Raw genomic sequence first — 21,635 nt, 5'->3', positions numbered from 1 at the left:
TTGCAACAGTGACCTAGAAAGTTTCTACAATAGTGACCCAACGATTTCCTACAACAATGACACAACGATTTGCCACAATGGTAAACCAACAAGTTTCCACAATGAACTAATGAGTTGTTGCAATGGTGAACTAGCAAATTTCCACAACAATGGACCAGTGGATTTTGTGCATTCAAGTTTGGCATTAACCTAACCCTAGATAAGAAACAACTAGATGTGTGATTCACAATGGAGCTCTAAGGCAAGTTTTTCAAAACAATAGAGAACTTCCTAAAAGAATGAAGAATAATGAAGCCCATTATATTGTCCTAGTTGATGAGCTAACATCAGTAAAAAATTATGGTACAAATGATATTATCATTTACACTATTTTTGAATTGATATGAAATCAAATGGATATAAAAAATGTAAACTATAAAATGACAAATGTAATGAGTACCCCTTTTTTGAGGTAGAAAAAAATCATCCGATTTTGAAAAGTGTTGATTCAGAATACACCTTCCTTGTTTAGCATATTTTTGGCACTTTAAATTTTCATATGCATCAATTATGAACATTATTTTTAAAATGTTAGTGATTTTCATGTTGATTTTGAAAAGTGTTGATGCAACATCTATTGAAAAGTGTAACTAGGTTTGCTCTTTATAATGACATGTAATTGTGATTTTATGTAAAGAGATGTAAAGAAGAAAAATAAAATTTTTGTAATGCTTGCATCATGGGTTTCATGAGCAAGAAATTTTGTTTTTGAGTTAAGGCTCCCATTGAGAGCCTTTAGGAAATTTTTCATCTAGTCATAAAAGAATAAAAGAGTCATTGTCATGTAATGAAGTCATGTTACACATTGTAAAGAGTCACACTTGTCTATGTAAAGTATTCCTCCAAGACCTTCTCACTAGCCCCCTCCAAGTCGGCCTACAATGAATGGAGAAACATAGAATATCATTTCAGATCTCCCTCAAGTGATCATGTCGGCCTAAAGGACATGAGACAATGTGTATATATAGCCACACTTGGCCTCACTTAAAGGCAAGCAATTCAATGAAGAAGAGCCTACAAGCATAAGTATGAAGAAAGGACTAGAAGAGAGAAGCGAAGGACAAAGAACGGATAGTGAAGGAAGGGATTCTTCTAGGGTTTCTTATTTGAGCTTACATATTCTCCCATGTGTGAAGGAATCAAGTTCGAAGACATAAAGAGAATGTCAAAGAACTCACTATTGCATTTAAGTGACCTTTTTTGGGTATAGGATCTCATAGAAGAAGTAGACAAGAAGTGCTATAGGTCTCTCTATTAAAGAGACAGTTTATCAAGGAGTGAAGATTGTTCTAGAAATAAGGTTAACCTAAGAGACCAAAATTCTATAGGGAAGCCGAGAAGAGTAGTGTGGAAGAAAAGAGACCGAGATTTTCTAGAAGAAGTCAATGAGATCAGTTCGAGATCTAGAAGAAGAGGCAAAGAATCAAGGCCAATGACAAGGATCTTTGGAGGATAATAGAGTCAAGGGTCTTCATCATAGTCTTCATATTCTTCAATTGAAGATCTATAAGAATAATTTTTTATTTGGTTTTCCTCTCGAAGAGTGAGAGGTTTTGGTCATGGCTGACAAGCCTACATACTGTGTCTCTTGTCTTCTATTGTTTATTTGGTAACTATCTTGATGAAAATAACACAATAATAAAATAACAGATAAAATATCATAATCCAAGAAGTAAAAGTATATCACAAGCAGCTATCAAGAAGAGAAATATCCTAACTAATGATGCCCTAAATTTCTCAACATGGGTTTAGAGCTTAGATGCTAAAGTCAAGAAGGGGCATTCAAGCAAGAAGACACCGAGGAATTGAGCTTCAAAGAAGGATCAAAATCAAGTCAAAGATCACAAAGCAAGATATCAAGATCTTCATCATACTAAAACCTATAAGCATTCCAAGATCATCAATGAAAGAAGGCTAGAACATTTAAGAAGGATCATGAAGCAAGCCCTCTCTCATAAGTTCTTCAAGGAGTAACATTCAATCAATATCAAGATTAAGGAGGAAGCAAGAATCAATCAATCAAGTAAGTTTATGAATTCATATGATACTTTCAAAATGTATTTTTGCAAAGAAAGCAACAAATTGGTTGGGGCTTCAAACTTCCTTGCATGGAAGAAAATAACTAACCTAAATCTCATTGAGAATGAGGTCATGGATCACATCAAGGGGTAAATAACCCAAACTACCAAAGAAGATACTCAAGCACATGCTATATTCATGAAGGGGGAAGTGAGGGCCCAAAGGATTCTCATATAATTTTCCAAAGACTCTCTTATGCCATATGTATCAGAATTAGACACTACAAAAGCTATATATGACAAATTAGTAGAGTTGTTTTCCGTAAGCACTACATGAGAAGTAAGCTCATTAAGGTAGGAAATATAAAAGCTAAATATGACAAAGGAAGATGGAATAACCTGATACTTTATAGGATTTCATAAATAAGAGATCAACAACAAGATCTGGGAGAAGTCATGTCTGATAAAGAAATGACAGTAGTGATATTAAATGCACTACCAGAAGAATAGGGTAACTTTACTTCAAGTATTTATGGAAAGAAATAAGCTACTCCATTCCAAGAACTATGGTCTCTATGTAATATCGAAGAAACTAGACTAAAAGCAAAGACTGATGTAGGATCAAATGAATAGAATCAAGCATATGCTGCTATGTCAAGAAGAAAAGGAAAATTTGGAAAATTTTGTCCTCAAAAGAAGAAGAAGACAATGGCTAAGGTATAGTGCTATGGATGTCAATAATATGGGCACTATCAAAGAAATTTTCCTAAGCTTAAAATGGATAATAACAAGAGAAATAAGGAAGAATCCCATATTACCAAAGAAGTAGAAGAGCTTGAGACAAAGAAGCCTAAGAAGGAGGAAGTGAAAGATCTCTACTATGACTAAGAGAATCTCCTTCACTAAAAGGTACTCTTCTATTGTGTAAATTATAGATAAGAAGCATTAAAAATGAGATAGGATGCATTATATTAGAGAATGGCATCATGGTAAAAGCATTAGAAGTAAGATATCACGACATATGTAATATGATGGATGTTTGGATCAAAACCTATGGAAGTTAACTATATAGGATATAGCTCTTGGAAATCATTGAAATCTCAAGTGAAATTTATAGAAGTCATCTGGAAAAGGAGGTTATCATATATCTGTCAAAAGCGAAACATCTACAAGGTAGGATATGCAAGATCCTCAAAATTCTCTGATGAAATCTTTATTGTAATATTCATCGACCAAAAGGAAAGCAATTGTTTCTTCAAGAATTCCAATCTTTTGGAATTCATAGAATGATGGTATGAAAACATGGCAGTGAAGCAGATCAAGGGAATGAAGTTCTTTCATTCAAAGGTAGGTGTTGTAGGAAGTCTGGATGATCCAAAATAAAAATGAGGTATGAATATTCACATTTTATTTTATAGAAGTCATGTCATATGGTTACAAACAAAATGGATACTTTATCTTAAGAGGCATGATCAAAGAAGAAATATCCTCCCTCAAAAGGATGCTAGAATGCATGAATCACATATTTATTAGATGAAATCAACATAATATGTCCTCATATGGAAGTATTAAGTGTTCTATTATAACTAAGGAAATCTGAAGCTCTTGGGAAAGAAAGGTGTAAAGAAAGGCAGGAAGAGATCACGAAGTTATGCAACTATGGTAAAGGAAGTCAACATCTGAAGGACCAAGAATATTTGACTAGGAAATCTCCCAGAAAGATATGAATACTTTGATGGAAGTATGGAAAAGATGGAGACCCTTGAAAAAACATATCTTTAGGAGATGTTTCAACATGCACATTGGTTGTTGATACCTACAGGAAGATGTCATGATGAAATACCATCACTAAGGTAATTATGATTTAAGTACTCATTGTTTATACACTAGTATCTTGATGGGCTTATGTAGGGCTACCTAAGAGAAATACTATGAATGTCTTCCACGAATAATCATGTAGAAGGATGGAGTAACCTTCCAGAAAATAAAGTCAGATGAAGGTAGCATAACATGAAGAAATACCAAATGAAGATTGCTGGATCACTTTCCGATAAAAGGAATGATGACATGATTAATGGATGAAAGTTATGAATGGTTTATGTTCTATGAATAAGTCCCCAAATATGAAGACTCCACAACAATCCCCAAATATGAAGACTCCACAACAAAGACGAAATTCATGACATCAAAGAAATGAGTTCTTCAAGCAGATCGTTGTCCCATCATCTCCACCTAAAGAGATTCTAAATGTCCCTATTTTGAGAGGGAGTTTGGAAAGTTTGTTACTTGGAAGAAACTTGGAAATTTCTAAGCTAAGAGGTAGCTTAGGTACATTCCTTGTGTAGGAATGAGTAAATTCCTTTAATGGAATAGATATGTCCTCCCAAATTGAGAGGGAGAGATAGAGACATCATTATGGTCTTCACCTGGGAAGACAAAAGGAGAGGATTTGGTAATAATTTGGCATCCGATACTCTTTGAGGATGAGATAGGGAATCCAAGAGAAGAGTAGCCATGGAGGATCGATATTATTTGAGGGTTGGGGAGTCCAAGATAAGAATAGTCCTCATGGAATACACCCTAAGTACTTGGGTAGGGTATGTTCCAAGAGAGACAATGACGAGAGTGTATATAAATCATTGGTCTCGCCATCATTAAGCTCAGTTATTGTGGAGAGATAGAGTTGTTAGTCAAGGCCTTGCAACGTAAAAATGTTGGTTGTGTTAGAAAATTATATATTACGGAGCAATGGAACACATAAAATATTGCAGAAATATAAACACAGAAAAAACGCACAAAACAAGAGAGACACAGATATACGTGGTTCACCCAGTTTGGGCTACGTCCACCCCAAATAGCCAGTCCTTCCTTTCTATTATCCAACAAAATGAAGAGACACAACCTACATCAAATCCGCTGTAATATCCTTTGTTTTCTCTCACAGTCTCACCTCTCTGTTTCTTGCTCACAGAATACACATCTATATATCAGCCTCAAATACAATGCCCTCATACAAAGAGAGGGGGTTGCTTTCTAGGGCAAAAAACCCTAAACTAAACATAAGTTCTACCATCAGATTATCTGCCTAATGAACAACCTAGATTGACTAGAAATTACTATACTTTTACAAGGAAATTTTACATTTGTTTTTAGCTTCGGGGGCACTGCCCCCGAGCCCCCGCCAGGGGACCACTGGCCCCCGAACCCCCCAGCTGGGGGGATCGGCCCCCCTGGACCCCCGCAGGGGGGACAAGTCCCCCCGGCACCCCCCCCCCGCATGGAGGGGTGTACAAACTTCCTGGAGTATACATCCGGCTAAAACAAAGACCTTTGAAAAATCATGCTCCACACACAACAATCTCCCACTTGGAGAATGATTGTAGAAACTCCACCGCTGCTTCATTTGCTGGACAATGACTTCTCTTTGGACCTGGCTGTTTCTCATCTTCATCGTCATCCTTGAAGAACAATTGAAACTGAGCATATTCTTAGTTTCTCCCTGGTTACAACTTTTGTTAGCATATCTGCAGGATTCTGGCTAGTGTGTATCTTTTCCAGCTTCAACTCTCCATCTTCCAACACTGATCGTATGAAATGGTACTTGAGCTATATGTGTTTAGTCCTAGAATGAAATGTTGAGTTCTTTGCAAGATGAATGGCACTTTGGCTATCACTGTATAACGTGCCCATATCATGCTCCTTACCCAATTCACCCATAAACCTTTGTAACCAAATCATTTCTTTACTAGCCTCTGTAGCAGCAACATACTCTGCTTCTGTTGTTGAAAGTGCAACAACACTTTGGATTTTTGAAATCCAACTGACAGCTGTTCCACCAATAGTAAATACATATCCTGTAGTGCTCCTCCTGTTATCCCTGTCACTTGCCATATCTGCATCAACATATCCCTGTAGAGAAATGTTTGCACCACCAAAGCATAATGCTTGATTTGTGGTACCTTTCAAATATCTGAGAATCCATTTCACTGCCATCCAATGTTCCTTTCCTGGATTGTTCATGTACTTGCTTACAACTCCCACTGCATGTGCAATATCAAGCCTTGTGCAGACCATTGCATACATTAAGCTTCCAACTGCTAATGCATATGGAACTTTAGACATATAATCCATGTCTTCTTGGGTCTTTGGGCACATTTCCTTACTAAGTTTGAAATGGCTAGCAAAAGGTGTACTAACTGGTTTTGCATTGTGCATATTAAATCTTTTCAACACCTTTTGTATGTACTCATTCTGAGACAATGTTAATTTGCGATTTTTCCTGTCTCTAGTGATTCTCATACCAAGGATTTGTTTTGCAGCTCCCAAATCCTTCATTGCAAATGAATTTGCCAATTTTCTTTTGAGTACATTTATTTCTTGCATGTTAGATCCTGCAACAAGCATGTTATCCACATACAATAACAATATAATATAGCTGCCATCATTTTGCTTTTTCAAATAAACACAATGATCAGAGTGACATCTAGTATAACCTTGTTCAGACATAAACTTGTCAAATTTTAGATACCACTGCCTTGGAGCCTGTTTTAAGCCATACAAGCTCTTCTTCAACCTGCACACTAGTTTCTCCTTCCCTTCCACCTCATATCCTTGTGGCTGCTGCATATGTATCTCTTCCTCCAAATCCCCATGGAGAAAGGCTGTCTTTACATCTAACTGCTCAAGATGCAAATCTTCAGCTGCCACAAGACTTAAAATAGTTCTTATTGAAGTCATTTTAACAACAGGAGAAATTATTTCATCAAAATCAATACCTTTCTTCTGTGCAAACCCCTTCACCACAAGTCTAGCTTTGTACCTTTATTTTCCTCCATCTTCTTCCTTCAGCCTGTAAACCCATTTATTCTTCAATGTAGTTTTTCCTGTAGGCAACCTGACTAAATCCCAAGTCTGGTTATGCATTAAGGAGTCCATCTCTTCTTCCATGGCTACCTCCCACTTCTTCCTGCTTTCAACCTGCATTGCTTCTTCATAACATTCGGGTTCACCAGAATCAGTCAACAATAAATAATATAATGAAGGAGAGTATCGTTTAGGGGGTCTACTTATCCTGGTAGATCTTCTAACACCACTTTCAGGTGTTTGGGGTGCCTGTTGCTGTTGTGGTGGTTGTTGTTGTTGATTATTATTATTTTCAGGCACCTTTACCTTTTCAGTGATTTCATCAAGAACTGTGTATTCCTTGTTTTCTTTTTCCTGTTTCTTTTCTTGCAACTAATTCTTATACAAGACCTTTTCATTGAATATTACATCTCTGCTCCTAATGATTTTGCGATTTTCGTAATCATATAAGCGATAACCAAAATCATTAACACCATATCCAATAAAGGTACATTTCTTTGACTTTGCCTCAAGCTTTGTTCTATTTTCTTTATCAATATGGACAAAGGCCTCACAACCAAAAGGCTTTAAAAAAGAGTAGTTTATCTTTTTACCTGTCCATGCTTCCTCCGGAACACCACCATCCAAGGAACTTGAAGGCCCTCTGTTTATTAGATAAACAACAGTATCTACAGCATCTGCCCAAAAATGTAAAGGAAATCCTGCATGCAATCTCATGCACCTTACATGTTCCATGATTGTTCTGTTCATCCTTTATGACACACCATTTTCTTATGGTGTTCATGGAACTGTCTTCTCTCTGTGAATTCCATGTTTTGAACATTACCTATCAAACTCTTTGCTGCAATATTCACCTCCATTGTCTGATCTAAGACACTTCAATTTCTTTCCTGTCTCAATCTCAACCAAAGCTTTCCATTTCTTGAAAGTATCAAATACATCAGATTTATTCTTAATACAATAAATCCAAGTTTTTCTAGTTGCATCATCAATAAAAGTAACATAATAATGAGAGCCACCAAGAGATGATACCTGAGAAGGTCCTCATACATCTGTATGCACAAGCTCTAATTTTTCACTCTTCTTTTCTTTCCCAACTCTGAGAAATCTGACTCTCTTCTATTTTCCATAAATGCAATTCTCACAGAAATCCAAATCAACATTCTTCAAACCCGGCAACAAATTCCTTGAGTGAAGAATCTTCATCCCCTTTTCACTCATGTGTCCAAGCCTATGATGCCATAACATTGCATCTGCTCCTTTGGAAGTTAAAGCATTAACAAAGTTAGAAATACCATTGCATAAATACAATGTACCAACCTTTTCGCCTTTTGCTATTACCAGGGCTCCTTTGGTGACCTTCCAAGCTTTATCTGTGAAAGTTGTCACACAACCTTCACTGCATAGCTGCCTTGTTGAAATCAGATTTTTCTTTAGATCTGGAACATGCCTTACCTCCTTTAGTAGCCATTGGTTTCCATTATGTTGTTTTACAAGAACCTTACCCATTCCAACAATTTTACAGGGTTTATCATCACCCAAACGAACTTGTCCAAAATCTCCTTGAACATAGTCATGAAAGTATTTCTTATCAGGTGCGGCATGGAATGAAGCCCCTGAATCTACCACCCAGGAATCAGTAATATTTTCGAAAGACAGAATCAAAGCATCTTGTAACACTTCACCTGTCACATTTGCTTCATGATTGTTTTCTTGTTGTGAATCTCCTCCTTTTCCCTTCCGATATCTACAATCTTTCTTTAGGTGTCCTTTCTTTCCACATTTCCAGCACACTATCCCCGATCTGGACTTAGATCTACCTTTCCTTGATTTACTGCGATATGCTGAGCTCTTTCCTCTTTCCATTTTTCTTCCTCTAGACTCTGCACTCAAAGAATTTCCCGATGTCTCACCGGAGCTTTTCCATCGCATTTCCTCGCTAAGGATAGCACCGACAACATCATCAAACTTTAAAGTACTAGATCCAGAAACAGAGTTACTAATGGCCATTACCAAACCATTCCAACTTTCTGGTAATGAACACAAGAATAACAGAGCTCTAACTTCATCATAAAAGTTTACCCCTACAAAACTTAATTGACTTGTAACTGTATTAAAATCATTTAAATGGTTTGCAACAGATCCACCTTCCGACATATTCATATTAAATAACCGTTTCATAAGAAATACCTTGTTTGAGGCCGAGGGTTTTTCATATAGTTTCGACAACGTTTGCATCAAACCATCTGTCGTGGTTTCCTTCAAAAGGTTGAAGGCGACTAATGCAGCAAGGCACAACCGTATTGTTTCGAGTGCCTTTCTGTCGAGAAGGTTCCATTCTTCTTCTTTCATACCCATCAGAATCTTTGTTTTTCCGCCCAATGGTAGGTATAGATCTTTCTGATACAGATAATCTTCCATCTGCATCTTCCACAGCAAGAAGTTTTGGCCGTTACATTTCTCGACCCTAAACTTACCATCTTTCGCCATTTCTCCCACTCGAACTAGGAACCCTTCTTTCCTCCACGTTTATCAGCCAAATCGACCTTCGGCTCTGATACCAGTTATTAGAAAATTATATATTACGGAGCAATGGAACACATAAAATATTGTAGAAATATAAACACAGAAAAAACACACAAAACAAGAGAGACACAGATATACGTGTTTCACCCAGTTTGGGCTACGTCCACCCTGAACAGCCAGTCCTTCCTTTCTATTATCCAGCAAAATGAAGAGACACAACCTACAGCAAATCCGCTGTAATATCCTCTATTTTCTCTCACAATCTCACCTCTCTGTTTCTCGCTCACAGAATACACATCTATATATCAACCTCAAATACAATGCCCTCATAAAATGAGAGGGGGTTGCCTTCTAGGGCAAAAAACCCTAAACTAAACATAAGTTCTACCGTCAGATCATCTGCCTAATGAACGGCCCAGATTGACTAGAAATTACTGTACTTTTACAAGGCAATTTTACATTTGTTTTTAGCTTTGGGGGCACTGCCCCCGAGCCCTCGCCGGGGGACTGCTGGCCCCCGGACCCCCCAGCCCAGGGGGATCGGCCCCCCGAACCTCCGCGAGGAGGACAAGTCCCCCCCGCACCCCCCCCCCCCCCCCCCCCGCGTGAAGGGGTGTACAAACTTCCTAGGGTATACATCCAGCTGAAACAAAGACCTCTGAACAATCATGCTCCACACGCAATATGTTGATATGATGCTAAGCAAATGGGTTACAAATCTTATTCTTCTTCTGATAAATTATTCAGATTGAGAATGACCAAGTACTATTATGAATACCTCCCTGGTTAAGAGGGATTGTTGAAAAGTGTAACTAAGTTCGGTCTTCACAATGACATGTAATTGTGATTTTAGGTAAACAAATGTAAAGAAGAAAAATAAAATTGTTGTAATGCTTGCATCATGGGTTTCATGAGCAATGGATTTTATTTTGATTTAACTCTCCCATTGAGATCCTTTAGGAATTTTGTCATCTAGTCATAAAATAATAAAAGAGTCAATTTCATGTAATGAATTCATGTTACACATTTTAAAGAGTCACACTTGTCTATGTAAAGTATTCCTCCAAGACCTTGTCACTAGTGCTCTTCAAGTCAACCTACAACGAATGGAGAAACATAGAATATCATGTCAGCTCTCCCTCAAGTGATCATGTCGGCCTAAAGGACATGAGACAATGTGTATATATAGCAACACTCGGCCTCACTTAAAGGCAAGTAATTTAGTGAAGAAGAGCCTACAAGCATAAGTGAGAAGAAAGGACTAGAAGAGAGAAGTAGAGAACAAAGAAAGTATAGTGAAGGAAGGGATTCTTCTAGGGTTTCTGATTTGAGGTTACATACTCTCCCTTGTATAAAGGAAGCAGGTCTGAAGACATAAAGAGAAGGTCAAAGAACTTGTTACTAGATTGAAGTGACCTTTTTTGGGTATAAGATCTCGTAGAAGAAGCAGAGAAGAAGTGTTGTAGATCTCTCTCTTAAAGACACTTATCAAGGAGCAAAGATTGTTCTAGAAATGAGGTTAACCTAAGAGGCCGAGATTCTCTAGGAAAGTTAAGAAGAGCAGTGTGGAGGAAAAGAGGCTGAGATTCTCTAGAAGAAGTCAAGGAGAGCAGTTCAAGATCTAGAAGAAGCTGAGAAGAAGAAGAGGAAGAGCATCAAGGCTAGTGACAAGGGTCTTTATCATAGTCTTGGTATTCATCAATTGAAGATCTATAAGAAGAATTTCTGATTGGGTTTTCTTCTCAAAGAGTGAGAGGTTTTTGGCCCTAGTTGACAAACCTACATACTTTGTCTCTTGTCTTCTATTGTTTATTTGGTAATTTTCTTGATGAAAAGAACACAGTAATAAAATAATGAAGAAAATATCATAATACAAGAAGTAAAATTATATCACAAGAAATTATTAAGAAGAGAAATATCCTAACTAATGATGCCCTATATTTCTCAAGAGCAACAACCCCCTTTTTTAAAAGATTTATTTTTGACACTTTAAATTTTCTAATGTATTAAGCGTGGATAATTATTTTTTTAATTTAACAATTTTTGTAGTCATCATCTTCTTATTCTTCTTCCTGGATATATTTATTTTGAAGTGTTTTTTAGGTTTTTTTTTTTGTTTTTCTTTTCATTTTGTTTGAGTGAGATCATCATTTTTACGCATAGTATATTTTAAAGTTACGATTTTCTATATATTTATCTATCGTTAATTAATATTTCAATGCACATCAAATAATTGTCATTAAAATAGCAACAAATTTTAACATTTGAAATAAAAATACACATTTTGGGAATTTTTTGCTAAAAATGACATGTCACATAAACAATTTTTATGGGAAAATTTTAACAAAAAATAAATAAAAAATAGCAATTTTTATGACTTTTATGTCAAAAAATAAAAAATATTCACTGTTTTTTTCAAAAAATAATGATTCACGTAGAAATTAAAGTGAAAATCACATGATGAAAATATTAAACACATAACAACAATAATTGAATACCTAGTCTTCTCATAAAATCTGAAAATCAAACCATTACAAATATAACAAATGAATAGTTACAAAAAATAAGCTTGATTTGCAAGCATAACTTAAATTTAATCAACAATATCATGTAATCCATGCTCATCATCTTCTAGAGTTTCATTATTGTCTTCTTCCATAATATTTTCTGCTTAAGTTTGGTCATTTTCCTCTTCTAATGGATCTTTGATGTTTACAAATCTCCCAAAGTATCATTTTCCAATTATTTGATCTGACGGTGGTTGAGGTTCCTTTTCCTTTTTTTCCACACGTGATTCATTATAATCCCCTTTCCTCAAACCAAATTCTTGCATTGCATCTGAAATAAATTGAAGAGCATTAATTCTTCGCTAAATAAAGTTGCATTGTAATGAGTCTTGTTCAATGGCAATGCAATTTCTTCCTTTTTATAGGAAACATGCTAGTGTTGTACCTAATCATCAAGTACAAAAGAAATAATTAAGTAAATTGGTATAAACACATAAAAATTAAAAAAGAAAATATTGAAATTCAATTTTATATAATAAAACTTTACCTGAACCTAAGAATAAATCCAAAACTCAATCTCCTTCATTTGAACATAAATCTATAAGACAGTTAATCAATGACTGTGGTTTTTTATAAATGTTAATTGTCTCTCCTTTTTCTTCTTTATCTTCATATGTTAGTTCTTTTACAACAATATCATGAGCTAGTACTTGGCTATGACTCTTTCCATCTACATGATTCAAAAGCATACACTTATAGCTATCATATTTTTCCTAACATTCAACATGAATGAACTCACAATCACTTATAATTGGTTGATCTTTGCAACCAATAAGATTTGACTTTTCCCTGTAAAATGAAATAGTAAAAGTTCAATTAACTTGTACATAAAAAAAAAAAAAAAAAATTAATAAAAGCATAAAATTTCAATGTCTTACCATGTAAGTTGCATCCTTGAGTTTGTTTTTCCCTTGAAGTTTGTTAATAACATTCCAAATTGTGTGCTTGAGTGAAATGTCACAAATCTCAAAAATGGTGATGTTGTGACTTATAGAAATCATATAACCACTTATTAAAAGCTTGATAAGTATAAGGTTTATTATCATATTCAATGTTTGGGATATTGAAACCCTGAGGAGTATCTGCAATAACTACGAAATAATCTCTTTGAGTTATGATTTTTGCAATGCCTTCACAATCACCTTGTATTATTTGATATTGGGTAGTGTTGAGCCCATTCCAAATGAAATGAGTAAGACTAGGATCAAGTTCAACATTCTTAAAATGTTGTTTTCTCACCCGTTCCAACTTTTTTTCAATAAAGGTTTTGAAACTATATGGTACTCCATTTGCATCCTTCTTCGAAAAATTTAATGAAATAAACAAATATATGTATAAGTTATAAAATAAAAATAGTATATATAGGAATAAAATGAATGTATAAATCAACACCCATTTAAATGCAATATAAAAATCTTTTAGTGTTGATGTATAACTTGAATTTGGGTAGTTGTGTACAACATTATCCCAACTATATTCATTCAACAATTTAACCATATGTTCTTGTATTTTCATATAAATCTTGTGACTGAATAAATAAAGTAAAAAATATTAATATAGTGATATGTATAACAAATACTATGAACAACAATATGTTATATTTAAAATAAAATTATAATCCAAAAATAAGTAAAAATAATTCAACAAACTTACTTTTGAAATTCCTCGCACATTTCGTCCAATGATAATTCACCTGACTTCACACGGGATAATATTGATTTGAAAAGTTTGTCATCCTTCACTCCTTGCATTGTTCTCCAAGGTGTGATAGTCATATCATCTCGAAGGTGCTTCATTTCAGGACTTGATTTACTGCTGCTAAATATCACTGGTTTAAACTTTTTAACTTTTTGGTTTTTATGGCAATGTTCTCCCACATGTCAAAAATATCATTAATCAATTCCCATATCTCTCCAGTTCTAAATTCCAACTGGAAAATTTTATCCATACCTCTGAATATCTCTGAATTTACTTTGCCACCTTTTGAATTGATTTTTTCTTCAATTTGATAACCTATTTCCATACAACATTCATTTTGAAAGGCTAGACTAACCTTTGTCTTATCCCCACCACATTTTTCTTCAAATTCACTATGAATAAATCTAACCCTTTGGATGAAAGTCATAAACATCCTATACTCATTATCTATATTATGATCCCATGCCAATAACTTTGCTTTTGTATCTGTTAAACCAGCATAAATGATACATCTCACTATTTCAAAATGTGAGTTATTGGGATATTCCTCCATCAATTGTCTTCTAGCCTCTGCATAATGGTTCCCCCCAATTACATAATATTTCTATTCAAAACATTTTGACTTCTCAAATGCCTTTTTGTTGGGAACTTGAATTGGATCAACAAGAACCACATAATCAACCACATGTGCATATGGATTGTATCTGAACAATGTTTTCAAGTTATGAACATGTAGGTGGTGTGGCTTTCTAATTTGATATTTAGATTGTCCTTCATTTGGATTATAGAATTGGTTGACATTAAGTTGAAATGTATGACCACCCTCAATTAAGTTTGTCTTTGTCAACCAATTTCGAATGGAATTTTGTTTTGTTTTCATAATGCCATCCTCTAAATCAGCACCTGATGTTATGGTTTCTTTGCTTGCATTTGAGATTTCACTTTGATCTTCACTATTGCCCATGATTTTTTCAGAATGACCAACTTTTGATTTCTTCCTCCTATGGGTTATCATCTTTTCCACAATCAATATTCTCGTCATCAACTGGAAGAGACATTATTGGCATTTTCCTTTTTGGTATTTTATGGTTTTTCTCTTTTCCAACATCATTTCTAATCTCATTCTCAGAAATGGAAACATATTCTTCAAATTCATCTTCCTCATATTCAAAATTAACATGTCTACCTTTACTAGATTTATCCACTATAGGAATTATTGTTTGATCACTTGTATATACTCTTGTAGCATCATGAAGTAACTTATTTTTCTTCCTTCACATATCTTCTTTTGACTCTGTGTGGAAACCGATGACCACATCCATAATATCTTGCTCTATAAATAAAACTCCCCCCTACATAATTGAAAGACCCTCAGTAAAATCATATCAAACAAAATATAACATGTCAACAATAAGTAAGTTATAAAAAATATAATGATACAGTTACAATTACGCAAAAGACATAAATATGAATAATCAAACTTACGTTTTTTTGTGCAATGTCGTTTACGATTTGTTTACAATCTTTGTAGAATTTTCATTCGTGTCATACATCGACAATGCAAAATGATATCTAATCTTCTCATGTGACTTACGCAGTTTTGTAAGTACATAAACAACTTATGCATTGGGCACCAAACATATGTCTAATACTTTTCCCAACACCTCATAAGTTTCACCATTGTAAATCATACCATCATATATATATATATATATATATATATATATATATATATATATATATGCAGATATTCTTAGACTTCTCTATCGTTCACATACCATGCAAATTTTGTACAACTCATTTCTCATGATTTCATCCAACATGAAATCATCTCCTTTCCCTTTGAGGATCCACTTGCTAGATTTTTACCATGTGGCATAGGTTAGTTTCATTTAGCAGTATTCATTGAGGGTCCACCTGCAACTTTAGATGATGTAATTATTGCCTTTGGTCCATAAAGATTCACAGAGACCTTCCTTGATGCCATTTTCCTGCAAAAAGAATATATATATATATATATATATATATATATATATATATATATATATATATATATATATATATATATGTGTGTGTGATAAAAAAAAAACTCATAGCTTAAGTAAACAAACAAAACAAAACAAAAATTAACTTTTAAATTTTAACTTTTAACTTTCATAATTTTTGTACTTGGGCCAGGCTCGCCCGCCCACCCGCCCATGGTACAGAGTCCCCTTGTCATATATGGGGTCATTGTGTTGCAGGCACAATTGGATAAGGCGTGCCTAAGGCACAACGTCCCCTTGGAAAGTAGGGGGTCAATGGCAGGACATGCTCGTGACACAGAATCAATTCCTTGCATGACAGGGGGTCATTTTGTCACAGGAACTCCCTACCTACGTGTGCCCGTGGCACAGCGAACTCGTGGTAGGTAGGGGGTCAATTCTGGGAATCAACCCTCTACGTGCTAGGGGGTCATTGTGCTGCGAGAATGCCCCACCACGTATAGCGACCCCATGGAAGGCAAGGGGCCAATGTGTGGGGCATGCCCCGCCCCGCACAATGCCCCCTTCCCTGCCAGGGGGTCCCTGTCCTACAGGCATGCCCAACCCAGGGTGCTTGTGGCACAATGACCCCTTTGCAGGCAGGAGGTTGACTCCCCACTCTTGCCAAGGGGCCATCATGCAAGGCGAGGTGTGCCCACGAAATAGTGTCCCCTTGCCAGGCAAGGGGGCGATTTCAGGAATCTACCCCCTTCCTGCCAGGGGGTCGTTATGTTGCGAGCACACTCGTGAGCGAGTGTGTTTGTGGCACAATGACCCCCTGCTTGCCAGGGGACCGTTTCGTCATGGGCACGCCCACGAGTGGGTGTTCCTATGACATAATGCCCCCTTGCCTGCCAGGGAACCGCGGGCACGCCCGGGCAAGGCATGCTCATGGCTCAACGGCCCCTTGGCATTGGGGTAGGCGAGCCTGACCCAGGTGCAAAAAAAATTTAATTTTTAATTTTGACAAAAAAATCTATTTTTTTAATTAAATATAAAGAAAAAATTACAAAATAAGATTATGTTTTGGTATCTTGGAGGAACCTAGCAAACCTCTTGACACTAGTAAACCTTTGTAGGTTGACGACCTGTACTCAATGGGATTTGAACTTAGGTCTGCCTTATTTCAAAAATTGTTTAAAGTTTGAATTAATGAATTGAGTTGCCCCCAAGACAAAAAAAAAAAAGAAAGACTTATCACCATAAAACAACCTATTTTCCCCAATTCCTCTTTAAATGGTCAAAATAGAAGGGAAACTAACATTTGAAATGCGAAAATATCTGGTTGAATGTCTCATTGATGACAATGTATCTCCTCCATATAATCACTCTAAGCTTTTTAACGAAACCTCCAGAAGACTTGATGTGATGTAAGGAACAATAACAACAGAAGTTATTATATAACATAGATTATGGGATTATTTTATCACTTCTTGAATGTGGGATTAAAATTAAAATTAGAAAAAATTAATATATAGTTAATATTATGATGATACACTAACTTTTGTTAAATGTGAGATAAAAAATATAATATAAATTATAAAAATTAACTTAATTATCTAGTAAATGTTAAATAATTGAAGTAAAGATTTATTTAAGTAAAAAAATTATTTTAATTTTGAAGGAATGTGTTAAAGGAAAATTTCTATGGAAAATTTGAATGGAAAGTAGGGTCATAAATTTCAAGACAAAATTTTAGTGTAATGTTTTTAAATAAATTCTAGAAGGAAATTTTAGAGGGAAATATTTTAAACAAAATTTTTGGAGGGAAAATTTTCGGTAAAATTTTTTGGGGGGGAACTTTGGAGGAAAATTTTCATTCTTTAAGCTATAAATTTTCATTGGGAAAGAGTGCATTTGTATCATCCAACATATTTTGTTTGAAAGTCATGGATTCTTCTGATAGTGAAGTTTCTCTTTCTGGAGCATCAACATCTTTGTCGTGTAACAACTCTATTCATATTGATGAATATAACAGGAATTATTTCACTATGAATAGAGAGTCAAATTTTTCACGCGATCCTAATCCTAAGGACTCTGAGAGTAGCACTACCAAAGGGAAGGATGAAGAATTTCCAATAAATAGAGAGTCACATTCTCCACATAGTCCTAATCCTAAGGACTATGAGAGCAACAGTGATGAAGGGCGAGATGAAGAATTTCCACCAAATAGACAGTCACATTATCCACTTAGTCTTAATCCCAAGGACTATGAGATAAGAAATGATGAAGGGTAAGATGAATAATTTATAGTAAATAGAGAGTCACATTTTCCACTTAGTCCTAATCCTAAAAACTATGAGAGTAACAGTGGCGAAGGGCATGATGAAGAATTTCTAGTAAATAGAGAGTCACATTTTCTACTTAGTCCTAATCCTAAGGAATATGAGAGTAGCAGCAACGAAAGGTAGGATGAGTAATTTCCATTAAATAGAGAGTCACATTTTCCACTTAGTCCTAATCATAAGGACTATGAGAGTAGCAGTGACAAAGGGCGGGATGAATAATTTCTAGTAAATAGAGATTCAATTTTTCCACTTAGTCTTAATTCTATGGACTATAAGGGAAACACTAACAAAGGGTAGGATGAAGATGATGATGATTTTCCTCCAAGTCAGTATTTCAAAAGCACAGATGATGGTAGTGAAGAATTTCCTACAGTTGAAGATGGTAATGAATATTTTCCAAGCAATGATGGTGATGAATTTCTTAACTATGTTCAAAATGATCATAGTGAGGATAATATTCCTCCTAATGATGATAAAAATTCTTATAGAGAGGATGATGAAATGATGGAGACATTGCCAACAAATATTGTATCTAGGAGTAGGAGTAGACTTTTTTTTATCAATCCAATATATTCCAATTATACAAGGGGTAGATCATAATATCTCACGAGAAGAAGTTTTATCAGTGATTCGATTTCAAGTGAATGTTGTCAAAATGATTGCTTGAAACATATGCATTTGAAGTTTGCATTGGAGAAAAGGAAGAGATATTTTTCAATGAATAAAAGCATGACAAATTCATATTTAGTTGGGTGCATGAAATCTACATTGTTAGCTTATGATTATCATATTGGGTTTTTATTGCTCTGTAGAAAGGATTTTAAAATGTTTCATTCAATTGGTAATTTTTGTCTATCAAGAATCCAAGAAAATTTGGAAATAGATCCCACATTTTATTTGGAAGTATGTCATAAACGAGATTTTGGGCCATTAGAAAATATTGCAATGTCATGGATGCAAGACTTATTTTCGGAGATTGTATGCCAAAGAGAGACACAATACATATTCCAAATAATTTCTCAAGATGAGAAATCTACAACTTATACAAAGAGTATGTAGAAGGTGTTGATGGAGATGGTAATTTTATTAAATATCAATATTTTATGAAGATATGGAGGAAACAATTCAACAATGTCCATATTCCTAAGAAGACAAGGATGGGGGTTTAGAGTACATGTTCTTCTTTTAAATAAAAAAGGGATAAATGTCAAGGGGCGGAAATAGGTAAGCATTCATAACATTACTTTTAAAAAATGTATAGTTGTCAAGTATGAAAATGTATTTATTAATAGGCTTCTTTTATGTTATGTGCAAATTCCGTTGTCAAAGCACTTGAACCTAGTTGTATATCTAGAATACTTTTGAAACCTGAAATGGTGGGTATGCATGTTGACTCATATGGGGCACTAGTTGATGAAAGAGAAAAATATGGGTCATCTTCATCTGCATCTAGTCATTCATTTGAAGATGTTGTAAAATGTAATGGTGTGCCAGAATATATGAGTGATTTTGAAAAATTGTCTAAGACATTTTATGTAAATGACGTTTACATGGTAACTTGAAATAAATATTTTAACTTTCATATGATCTTACATGAAGCTATGAGTCATTTCTATGTTTGTTGGATTATATGTTTTAATTATGATGAATTCATTTGTTTAGAATATCCACAAAGCAACAATAACTTAGAGAAATAATTTATGTTTCATTCAATCTACAAGTATTGATATTTTGATTAAAAGTAAAAAAATATTAGAAATTAATATCGATTTTTTAAACTATACAGTGATATTTCCATGATATTATTTATTGTTATCATTTGATTAATACCATAGTTTAAAAAAATGTTGCAATTTTAATGCCTCATTAAAAGGGGATACTTCCTTGGGATGGTTGATTTTTATGTTTTTGTTGTAATGAGGTAACTTGTCTTAGGCTAAGTTTTGAAAAAAGCTATACTTTTAGCCTTTAAAATAAAAATTACTCTTGGAATACTGACTCTTTCATTCAGGTGTTCGTTTTTAAAGTTTTTTTCGTCATATAATTGGTTAATAATGTCATGGTTGAAATATGTTGAAAACTTAAGGTTTTTTTATTCTATGGTTGGAAAATTGTCAAAATTTTAAAGTTTTTTTGAGTTATGATATTTTTTCTTTAATGCTATGGTTGAAAACAATTAGAATTTTAGGCTTTTTTAGAGTCGTGATATTTCATCTTTAACGGCATGGATGAAAATTGTTGGAATTTTAAGGGTTTTCGAGTCCCATTATTTAATCTTTAATGCCATTGCTAAAAATTGTTGAAATTGTACCCCCAAAAAATGTTATTCTAGCATCAACACCTTTCGTTTTTAGTGTGTTTTTTTCATCTTTTTTTGCACAAAAAAATTGGTTTTTACTGCAATTTTAAAAAAATGTTGAAAATTTACCCATTAAAAAAAACATCGTTTCAGAATACACAGTTTTCGTTTTTGGGTTGTTTTTCATGTTTTTTGGGGTTTTTTGGGCTACAGTTCTCGTTTTGAGTTTACAATTCCCATTTCAAAGTTTACATTGTTTATAATTTATCAAGTCCAAATCCAGAATGTTAAACCTCTTCATAGAGAAGCAAAGGAAATTGCTTCAAAGTTTCATTTATTTACCATAAATTACCAGTCATGTATTTAGAGGATTGTTGATGATATATTATTTGAAGCATTATCCAATTTAGGTTTAGGTCCAAGATATGCGGAGGAATCACCATTTGCTCTAGAAAATGTCATTCAAGATCATCAATTTAGGTTCCTTATTAATGAATGCATTCTTCTTATGGTTGTTATTGGGTGTCTTATGGCATTCTTTCATTTCAGAACCAGCCCTACAGGGATATGTTCCAGCTGTCAATAACATCATAACTAATCCTTTTTCTAAGCATGAATAGCATCATAAAAATTCATTTCATCCAACCTTGCTAAAATAACTTATCTACCTTTGCAACTTTAAGTATGATATTCAAAAACTGCAGGGAATGCATACAAATATTAAAGATGACCTTCTTGTATATTAGTTGTTGAGATAGAGGAATTTCCTCTAGATAATTAGGTATTGAACATGATTTTGCAATTTAGATATTTTTATTTCATTATAAAACAAGGAATTAGTTAATTAGTTCTTATTTTCATCTTCAAAACACAATAGAAGGCATAAAAATATTCATTTTGTGAAAACTTCAAGTTTCTTTATTTGTGATTTCCCAATGCTTGACAATTGAATATTTTGTTAAGGTATCCTCTTTCTACTAGGGAATTGGTCATCATTTGAAGGCCTAAATGGTCATATGGTCATGTTTCAGTGATTGACTAGAATAAACCTTTGTGGTTATTGCAATCTCCCTAAATAATTATTTTCTCCAAGACAAACTTGATAAGAACACCAATTTCTGATAAGTTATTTATGAACAATAGGAGAGAATTAATATCATTCTAAGTCCAGCATTATTCAGGAGGTCCTATTTATTTTCACAGAATGAGTTATCATATGCAACTGGTTATAGTACTACATTTTAAGATCTCTATTTATTTCCATGAACCAAATGGATTCCTATACTAGAAGGGGTCTTACATGCCTTGGAATC

This window comes from Pinus tabuliformis, chromosome X (assembly GCF_031772625.1).
Source record: "Pinus tabuliformis cultivar Carrire ecotype Pingquan chromosome X, CPIR1, whole genome shotgun sequence".
Taxonomy (NCBI): Eukaryota; Viridiplantae; Streptophyta; class Pinopsida; order Pinales; family Pinaceae; genus Pinus; species Pinus tabuliformis.
This window is presented reverse-complemented; position numbering follows the sequence as displayed.